Source organism: Cricetulus griseus, chromosome X, assembly GCF_003668045.3.
Source record: "Cricetulus griseus strain 17A/GY chromosome X, alternate assembly CriGri-PICRH-1.0, whole genome shotgun sequence".
NCBI classification, from domain to species: Eukaryota; Metazoa; Chordata; class Mammalia; order Rodentia; family Cricetidae; genus Cricetulus; species Cricetulus griseus.
The window spans coordinates 74,084,408-74,095,016 of NC_048604.1; the positions used below are offsets into that span (position 1 = coordinate 74,084,408).

General features: G+C 42.3%; 1 non-coding gene across 1 annotated transcript; it reads right to left on the reverse strand.

Annotated features, from left to right (window-relative positions):
* Nucleotides 1-5,048: 5,048 nt before the first annotated feature.
* LOC113837547 lies at nt 5,049-5,158 on the reverse strand. The gene has a single exon (XR_003488191.1). It is a non-coding gene; the product is annotated as a U6 spliceosomal RNA (small nuclear RNA).
* Between the last annotated feature and the right edge of the window lie 5,451 nt (nt 5,159-10,609).

Here is a 10,609-nt window from a genome sequence, read left to right on the forward strand (position 1 = left end):
AAACATGGTGGCATGCAAGCAGACGTGGTTCTGGAGAAGGAGCTGAGAGTTCTACAACAGGATCCTCAGGGTGCAGGCAGAGTGAACCACTGCGCCTTGCTTGAGCATTTGAAACCCCAAGGACCAACCTCCAGTGATACACTTCTTCAAACAAAGCCACATGGACCCCAACAAGGCCACACCTCCTAATCCCTCTAAGTAGCACCACTTCCTAATGGCTAAGCATGAAAATATATGAGCCTATGGGGGCCAATCCTATTCAAATCACCACATTCAGTGTACTTTACACATGTGAGTTTAGGTATTTATACCAGTATATTGTACATGTAGAGACCATATGTCAGTGTCAGGATTCTTTCTCACTCAATCCACCATATTTTTTTTAGACAGGCACTCATACAGAACCTGAAGCTCATTGATTTGCCTAAACCACCTGGCTAATGAACTTCACGGATGTGATATATATATAATATATATATATAATATATATATATATATATATATATATATATATGTTGTATTATATGCAATAATTAGAGAAAAAGAGGCCACAAATTTGAATGAGTGCAAGAGGAAGAGTGTGTGAGAAAGTTGGAAGCAGAAAGGGAAGAGGGAAAATGGTGTACTTATATTATGATCTCAAAAAAATTAATTTTAGAAAAAGAAGATCATGAGGGTTGGAGAAATTAGTTAAGAGAGCTTACTGCTCTGTACCAAGAACCCATATAGAGGTTCACAACCACTTGCAACTCTAGTTCTAGGGGGCTTGACACTGTATTCTGGATTCAGAAGGTTCCTACATGCATGTAGGCACACACATAAATAAAGCAAGCAGGCACGCACATAAATAAAGAACTCTCTCTCCCTCTCTCTCTGTTTCTTTCTCTCTCTCTCTTATTACACACACACACACACACACACACACACACAACTAAAACAAATATATTTTTAAAAGACTGAAGATATGGCTCAGTTAGTGGAATGCTTGCTTTGCATGCATGGAGCCCTGTATTCAATTTTCCACCACAAACTTTAAAAACTGAAACAAACAAACAGAAACGGAATGGCATGTTGATGGACACCTGTGATCCAGCACTTCGGAGGTAGAAACAAAACCATTAGTGAATACCAGACCAGGCAGTACTGTACAAAGAGGACATACTGGAACTTGGAAGGAAGGCTCTCTTTTCACCTTATTGTATGGAGTTCCACTAGTATAAATTAAAAGTGGATGTAAAATGGTTATATTATACAAGACACGAAATTTTGAAACATGTGACAAGGGACAGAAAAACAATTTAGTCATTACAAGAAAACCCTTACTTAAGATTCAGAGAGCTTCGAGTAACTTCTGTTTGTCCTGAACTGGTCCAGGACTCCATGAGGAAGGGGCATATGTTATTGTAACTGGTCACCTTGTTTCAGAAATACTTGTTCACACATTCTGGAGACTCAACTACTGTGACATTGCACATTCCCTCTCAAACCCCTTCACTAGCTTTCTTTTTGTCAGAGTCATCAGTGATTCCAGTAATGAAAGTCTTTCTGTAATTTCTGGAAATTTGTTTTTGAGACAGGGTTTCTCTGTAGCTTTGGAGCCTGCCCTGGAACTCTCTTTGTAGACCAGGCTGACCTGGAACTCACAGAGATCCACCAGCCTGTGCCTCCTGAGTGCAAGAATTCTTTTATGAAAGTAATCTTCAGAAATGGGTCATTACCTCTACTTTCATCAGCAAAGTGATCAAAAGAGTGTGGGTTCTAGATAGCAGACATGCAGTCCTTCTACTTGGTGGAAACTGCCCTATGGAGGGGCTGCTGCTGTACAACCCAGGTCGGGATTCTATGGCTGAGGCCATCTTTTTTTTCATTATATTTTTATTTTGAAATTTATATGTTTTTCAGTTTCATGAATGTGTGTACTTTGCTCAAAATCTTCCCCTTTTTGAAAGAGGATTTCTATAAATAACTCAGGTTGGCTTGGGACTTACTATAGAGTGCAGGCTGACCTTGAACTATAAGCAATCCTCCTACCTCAGCTTCGGCATGCTGGGATTTCAGGCATGTGCCTTTCTTTGGTGGAAAGGGGAGTGTCATAAGGTACAGCCATCTCTCTTGAAACTCACTATGTAAGCTAAAGATGACCTTAAACTGAGCTCCCCTCTCCCCCTTCCTCTCATTCAGTGCCTCACTGTGTAGCCCCAGCTGCTCTAGAATTTGCTGTGTAGACCAGGCTGGCCTAGAACTCATGGAGATCTACGTGCCTCTGCCTCCTGAGTGCTGCCAGATATGATGGTACAGGCCTGTAATCCCAGCACCAGGATGTAGGAGTACCAGGAAATCACTGGCATTTTTGGCTCCACAGAAAGTTCAAGAAGATCCTAGGATTCCACCCAGAATTTTGTATTCACTAGTTAGGTATTCTGCACTTAAGCTATGCACATCCTCATTTCCTCATATGGAACTTAAGCTATTTTTTCATTACATTTTTATTTCTCTTTTGGGTGGGGTGTGTGTACGGAGGCACACATGTGGAGGTCAGAGGACAGCATGATGTGTTAGCTCTCTCTTCTGCCACATAGGATGTCTTTACTCATTGCATGGTCTTTCTGCCCCTCTTATGACTTTCAAAACCTGCCATATGTCAGAACCTGTCCTAGCTTCATTTCTGTTGCTGTGATAAAATAGCCTGACCCCCCCCCAAAAAAAAAACAAGGAGAGAAGGGGTTTATTTTAGGTTATAATTCCAGCTAGCTATATAATTTCCACAGTCAGAAATGAATGCAAATGTCCACCCTTAATAAAACAAGTCAAATGTAATTTCCTCCAGGAGTACTCCACCCTCAAACCCATAGCCTACAGAAACTCCCTGCTCTCTGGTACCATAATGCTTACACACCCAGAAACATGATTTAGGAAAATTAAATGAGACAAAAAGAAAGAGAACTATGCCATGGGGAGTTATGTCATGGGAAGCTCAGAAGATAAGAGGGAGAGCTCTTTTTACATAGATGGTAATAAGGACCAAAGCAAAAAAAAAAAAAAAACACAAACAAACAAACAAAAAAAAAACTTGAGAGAATAGTGCATGTCAGAGCCAGGGGAGTCCTGATGTCCTGACCTAAAGCTGCCTAGAAAGCACATTTTGGGCCCAAATTCTACATGGCTCAGCCCAGACAGAAGGGTGGGGCTGGCTTTCCTACCAGCCGTGTCTGGGAGTATGAGTCAACACAGGGTGTCAACTACAGTATTCAGTGGTTTGGGACAGAAGAATCAGTTTTCTTCTGAGATTGAGAACAGGTCTGGAACTCCCTTACTCATTTTGATAATCCCTCTGCTTGGCCCAGAGTTACCAGAGGTTAAAGCACACTAATCAGTTACAGCAGCATCTACCTGTAATGCCAACACTTGAAGTGCTGATGTAGAAAGATTGCCATGAGGATGAGATATAGCTATGAAAATGCAAAACATAAATCATTAAATGCCTGACCTTAGCCTAACACCTTCCAGTGGTATTCTGACACCTGCAGGCGAAAACCCAAACTCCTTAGCAGAGAAAATATGGCCAATCGCATCTCCTATATAGGTACTCACATCCTAAAGCCCCTGAGCTAAACTGACGAGATCCTGTTTTCTGATTTTGATAGTCCATTAGATGGTAACTGTGTTGTTCCCAGTGTCAGAATATCCTCCCATGTTTATTAGGGAAAAAAATTGCATTTCTTCCTAGATTCATCTCACCGAAGAAGTACTCCACAACTACAGGTGCCTCCACAGGCCTAATTCCATTCCCCTGCTTTGAGCTCCCATAGTTCTTTATTTTTCCTACACACAAAAAAATGTGTTTGTAGCCAGGTGGTGGTGGCACACGCCTTTAAGTCCAGCACTCAGGAAGCAGAGCCAGGTGGATCTCTGTGTGTTTGAGGCCAGCCTGGTCTACAGAGTGAATACCAGGACATCCAGGGCTACGCGAAAAGAAACCCTGTCTCCAAAAACAAAACAAAACAAAACAAAACAAAACAAACCCCAACATTACATGCACTTGTAGAAGTCAAACACAATGTCCTCCAGAAGAAAGTGTACATTTGTGGACTCAGAGATGTGACTGGGGAGTGACACACAGCTCTGGAAAGGAGCAAAGCACCAAGAGTGCTGAGTTGGAAACCCAGGTCCTGGCTTTGATAAACCTTGGGATCTTGCATCATTTACTCTACTTTTCAAGGTCTCCATCTATCTATCCATTTGACTTTATTGTTGTTATGGCCATGCTGATGATCTAATTCAGAGCTTTGCATATGCTAACACTGAACTATGATCACAGCCCCTTATCCACCTGTTGGATGGTACAATAGGACTGAAATGTATACATTGTTCCTTAGAGTTCTGACATTCGTTTTATCATTTATTTATTTATTTATTTTACATCCCAACCTCCATTTCCCCTCCTACCTCTCCTCCCATTCCCTTCCTCTTGCCTCTGCCCCATTGTTAGGAGTCCCACAAATAGACCAAGCTATGTAACTGTCACATACATGTAGAGGGTTTAGGTTGGTCCCATGCAGGCTCCCTGGTTGTTGGTTCAGACTCTGTGAGTTCCTATGAGCCAGGTTAGTTTTTTCTGTGTATTTTCCTGTGATATTCTTGAACCCTTGGCTCCTACAATCCTTCAGCAAGATTCCCTGAGCTCAGCCTAATGTTTACCTGTGGGTCTCTGCATCTGTTTCCATCAGTTACTGGGTGAAGGCTCTCTGATGAAAACTGAGGTAGTCACCAGTCTTCACAAGAGAGATCCTGTTCAGGCAATTGCCCACTATTGCTAGAAGTCTTATCTGGGGCCATCCTTGTAGATTCATGGAAGTTTCCTTTGCACCAGGTTTCTACATGATCCCCCCATCCACCCACCCACCTCCAACCCAATCTCCCAAGTTCCAATCCACATTGGACCCCAGTCTACCCAGGATATCTATTCCATTTCCCCTTCCCAGGGAGATCCATGCCTCCCCAATTGGGCCCTTGCTGTTATCTAGCCTCTCTGACACTGTAGATTGCAGAAAAATATAGAATGCTTCACAAATTTGCTTGTCATCCTTACACAAGGGCCATGCTAATAATCTTCTCTGTATTGTTTCCATATTAGCATATGTGCTGTGGAAGTTAGCACTAGAGTTCTGACATTCTAAAATTATTTATTCATTATTATATTAGCAGGGTGGGACCTAGGACATTGCACATGCTGGGCAGTGTTCTACTATTAAGCTACACTCTGAAAGCCCTGATATCATATGATTTTTTTAATGTTGGGGAAGAAGTAATTATACTTACAGATGAGAAGAAATACATAACTGTTTTAGTAAGGTTTTAATTGCTGTGATAAAATGTGATCAAAACAACTTGTGGAGGAAAGGGTTTATTTGGCTTACATGTCCTGATCACAGCCCATCATAGAGGGAAGCCAAGCCAAGGACTAAAAAAGGACAAGAACTGAGGCAGAACCATGGAGGAACACTGCTTACTGGCTTGTTCAGCCGGCTTTCTCACACAACTCAAGACCCCCCTCCCCCATGGAGCTAGCATTACCCACAGTAGGATGGGCCTCTCCACATCAATCATTAATACCCCACAGATCAGCCTACAGACAATATGATGGAGCCATTTTCTCAATTGAGGTTCTTTGCAGATAACTCTAGCTTGGGTCAAAATGACAAAAAACTAACCAGAACAATAATCAAGAACTAGCCTGCCACCCCGCAATAGATATTTCAGATGTAACTGGAAAACATCTTGTGACATTTTCAGCATAGTAAAAGGCCTATTATTTAAAATGTTCTACCCAGAAGTCTACTTAGTGTTTTACAGGTCACTAAGCCCCTTCACAAATAGTCCATTTTCTAGCAGACAGTGAAAGAGGCAGATAGAGCAACATTTAAAGGTTCACCTCATTTCACAGAATAGAAAACTGACAAAAAGAAAGTGGTTATTCTAACGAGTGCTTGGACAACTTAGAATTTTGTTTTGTTTTAGGAGACATGGTCTTGTGATGTATCCTAGGCAGAACTTGAGCTCATGATACCCCCATCTCAAGATTCCTGAGTGCTGGGGTTACAGGTGTGTGGTACCATACCTGGTGTGTTTTAAGGTTCAGATGCTTGCATTCTGTGTTGGTTAAACAATCATTCAAATTTGCCTATTGCATAGGATTTGAAAGTCTGTTTTCTGTTTGTTTCTTTTGAGACATGGTCATATTAAAAAAAAACCCAGAGGCAGATACTGGCTTAAAGCTGAAGATTAGAGAAGCAAAACATCCAGAGAATTCTTATCTCTACCCATGCTTAGACCCAAGAGGCAATCCTGTCCTCAGACTGTATCTCCAGACTGCATCTTTCTCCAGCAAACCTCAGCCTGCACTGATCCCCTGTCTCCTCCCTTTTTATATTCCTCTCTAGCGCTGGGATTAAAGGTGTGGGATCCCAAGTGCTGAGATAACCTTTCTGTTTTTAGACTGGATCTATAACTCAGGGTGACCTTGAATTAACAGAGATCTGTCTGCCTCTGTCTCCTAAATTAAAGGTGTGCACCACCACTGCCTGTCCTCTGAGGCTAACTAGTCTGGCTAGCTTTGCCCTCTGATCTTCGGGCAAGCTTTGTTTGTTAGATCATAAACAAAACATTGCCATAGTCTTATGTATCCCGGGCTGTCCTCCAATTCACTTTGTAACCTATAGTGGAGGATGACCTGATCCTCTTGTCATCCACACACACCACTGCCCTGTATCACACACACACACACACACACACACACACACACACACACACACACACACACACTCACACACACACACACGTGTGTAACACACACATTGTAATGGGCCTTGTAATTGCTAAGCAAACACAATCACACCAACACACACACACACAATTTTAAAAAATAAAGAAAAGATTGTGAGCACGGGAAGAGGGGGAGGAAGCTAAGAGAATGTGAAAGGAAGAAAAGGAGGGATGCAGAGGACATGAGGGAGCAGAAAGGTTGAGTCAGGGGAAGAATAGAAGATAGTAAGAATGCAGATACCATAATAGAGGGAGACACTTTAGGTTTAGAGAAATCAGGCACTAGGGAAATGTCTGGAGATCTACACAGGACACCAGCTAACAATCTAAGCAACAGAGGAGAGGCTGCGTTAAATGCCCTTCCCTGATAATGAGATTGATGACTGACTTATATGCCACCTGATAGCCCTCATCCAGCAGCTGGTGGAAGTAGAAGCCGACACCCACAACTAATCACTGAACTGAGCTGGAATACAGTTGCAGAGAAGAATGAGTGATTGGCAAAGGGGTCCAGACCAAGCTGGTGAAACCCACAGAAAGAGCTAACCTGAACATGGGGGAATTCTTGGTCCCCAGATTGATAGCTGAGATACCAGCGGGACTGATTCAGACCCCAGGAACATGGGTTTCAGTGAGGAAACCTCGGAAATCTACAGGACCTCCTGTAGTAGTTCAGTACTTATCCCTAGCATAGGTGTGGACCTTGGGAGCCCAATCCACACAGAGAGATACTCTCTGGGCCAAGACACACGGGGGTGGGCCTAGGCCCTATCCCAAAGGATATGATAGACTCTTATGACCCCCCCCATGGAAGGCCTCTCCCTCCCTGGGGAGCAGAAAGGATATGTGGTAGGTAGGGTGTAGATGAGGGGGGTTGGTAGGGGAGGAGAGGAGGGAGTGGGAACTGGGATTGACATGTAAAACAATCTTGTTTCTAATTCAAATTTTAAAAAGGAAAAAAATAAAGAAAAGAAAATGTGGTACATATACAGTGGAATTTTTAAATTTATTATTTGAGAATTTCATAGATGAGTACTGCATTTATATCATTTCCTCCCTCTTGCTTCTCCCTCCAATCCCTTCTGTGTCCCCTACCCCATATCCCTCAAATAATATGGCCTCTTACTCTTTATTATTGTTAATAATATGTATACTATTTATTTGCATATAAATTTATAAACACCAGATGCTCACTCAGTGTTGCTGATGTGTTTAGGGATGACCACTTGTCCCTGGAGAAGACTCCATCTCTCAGCAGATTGTTTGTAGTTCTTCATCTAGGGACCTTGTGAGATTTCCCCCATCTATGTTGGCATGCCAACTTGATGTTATCATTATTCAGATCTTGCTTAGGCAAGCATATTACTGAGAGTTTAAGGGCATAGCTTCCCTGACATTCCTAGGAGACAATATTTCCCAGCACACTTCCTGGTCCTCTGAGTCTTATAGTCTTCATGCCCACTCTGCTGGGGTGTTCTCTAGCTTAGGTGTAGAGGTTAGTTGCATATGTATCAGTTTGGTGCATAATCAGCTGCTCTCTGCATCTTGATGAGTGGTGGTTTTCTGTAATGGTCTTTGTCTGCTGCAAAAAAGAAGCTTCTCTGATGAGGGATGAAAGACACACTTCTCTGGAAGCAGCACTAGGTGACCTGCATTTCTGTAGCTGGGCTTGAGAATGTGGAGATAGTATGGGGTGGGTATGTATGTATGTATGTATGTATGTATGTATGTATGTATGTATGTATATATGTATGTATGTATAAATCTTGAAATCTAATAAAGTCTAAGGAGAATCTGATTACATAAAACAATACTTTTATTAATTTTTTTATTAAAACCCCTCCTCTCTGAAGATCTCCTCTGCCCCTTGCTTTGCCCAGCCTCCTAGCATACAAAACTTCCTCTAGACACTTAGGAAAGGCACTTTGCAGAATGCAGAACTCCTCCCCCATCCCTTTTCCTGGCATCTTAAGGTGATCCCTTTCCCGTAATTATTGGCATTTTTGCAAAATAATTTTGGAAAGCATTCAAGATTCAAAGGACAAAGCAGCAATGAGAGTCCAGACTTTGCTTCAAAGGGATACAGCTCGCCTGGAATCCCACCCTCTAGGTCATCACTTACCTGTCTTCAGCCTAATAATGAAACCAATTTAGAATGACCCCAAAGGGAAGAAGAGTACAAGAGTCCCAAGTTCCTGCTAGAACCTAGACGTTTCTACAGGCTGGAGACGGTGGGAGAAGGGAATGGACATTGGGTCCAGGAAGTGGGGAAAGGCTTGTTTTGAAGGGCCAGGGATAGTAAGTCAGACTTACAGACTTACAGTGGCATTTGCTCTAACTCATTTAGGACCACAGAGCTTCATTTTTAGCCCTTCTAGCCTTGCCTTTCTTTAGGCAGGAGTACAAGTCCACAACATTGTCAAAGCTCAGCCTCAAAAATTAAATGGGAAGGGACCAATAAATCATCTAACTAAATTCCTGATTCTTTTTATGTGCCTCTAATGAAGAAATGCTCACTCTTCACCTCCAGCCAGACGTCTTACATAATTCCAGGTGGCTTGATTGTCTGCTCAGAGTCCTTCAATACAGGAACATAGAGGGTTTTTTTTGTTTGTTTTTCTTTGGGGTTTGCAAGACAGGGTTTCTCTATGGCTGTCCTGACTGTCCTGGCCCTGGCTGTCCTGGAACTTACTCTATAGACTAGGCTTGCCTCTCCTTCCCAAGTGCTGCTGGTATTAAAGGTGTAGACCACCATGCCTGGCTGAGCATTTTTATTTAAATTCGAATAAATTTCCTAAGATTCCTATCCTCTGTGCTTCCAGCTCCTTTGGCTGTTTCCTGGTCTGATTTCCATTCCCACCCAGTCTACTTACTTTCCTCTGGATAGATTCCAATTTGTCATTTATCTGCATGCCTTTTAATAAGCTGCATCCTAAAGAAATCTGCCTAATGTAGAAATGCACTGCTATGTCTCTTCTAGAGATGATATTTATTTTTGACACTGCAAGATAACACATACACTCACGCGCACACACATGCACAAGAACACATGTCATAATCGTCTCTTTTAGAGGGAAGTGTTTGTGATAGGATCTTATTACTTAGCTTAGACTAGCCAAAAACTTTCAGTGATTTGCTTCAGTGTCCTGAGTGATGGCTGCCACGCCCAGCTACAATTTGTGCTCTAAGTAGTGGTCAATCAAGTGCTGTTACCATTCAACACTATTTGTTGGGTATCATTTGTTTGTGGTGAGGCTTAGTATACATCCCTAGCTGGCCTGGAATTTGCCAGGTTGATATTGAGTTTGAGGTAATTCTCATATCTCAGGCTCCTGAGTACTGGGATTAGAGATGTGTGCTGACTCAGCTGTTGTGTTTTTATCTTCACATGCCTACCAACACTAGCATGTCATTCTAACACCTATCAACACACAAGACTGAAAGAAGATCCCCTTTCTCTTTATTTTCATTATTTCCTTAATAGTAAGAATGACCATATTTTCAAGTGAAAACAATCATTTTAAGGTTTGGCATGCTGACATATGTCCGTACTCCCAGAACTTGGGAAGTGGAAGCAGTAGGAACAGGAGTCCAAGGTCAGCTTCTGCTACACGGCAAGTCTGAGGAGGGAGTGTTATAGGTCACAACCTGTCTCAAAATACAAAAGAAAAACCAGCATGCTCGTAGGAAGTCATTGAAAACGTACCCTTTCCTCACCTTTATTTAGCTTGGGAATCCCCTTCCTGCACCCCAGATAAAACACCAATTTTTAAAAGTTTTTGTTAAC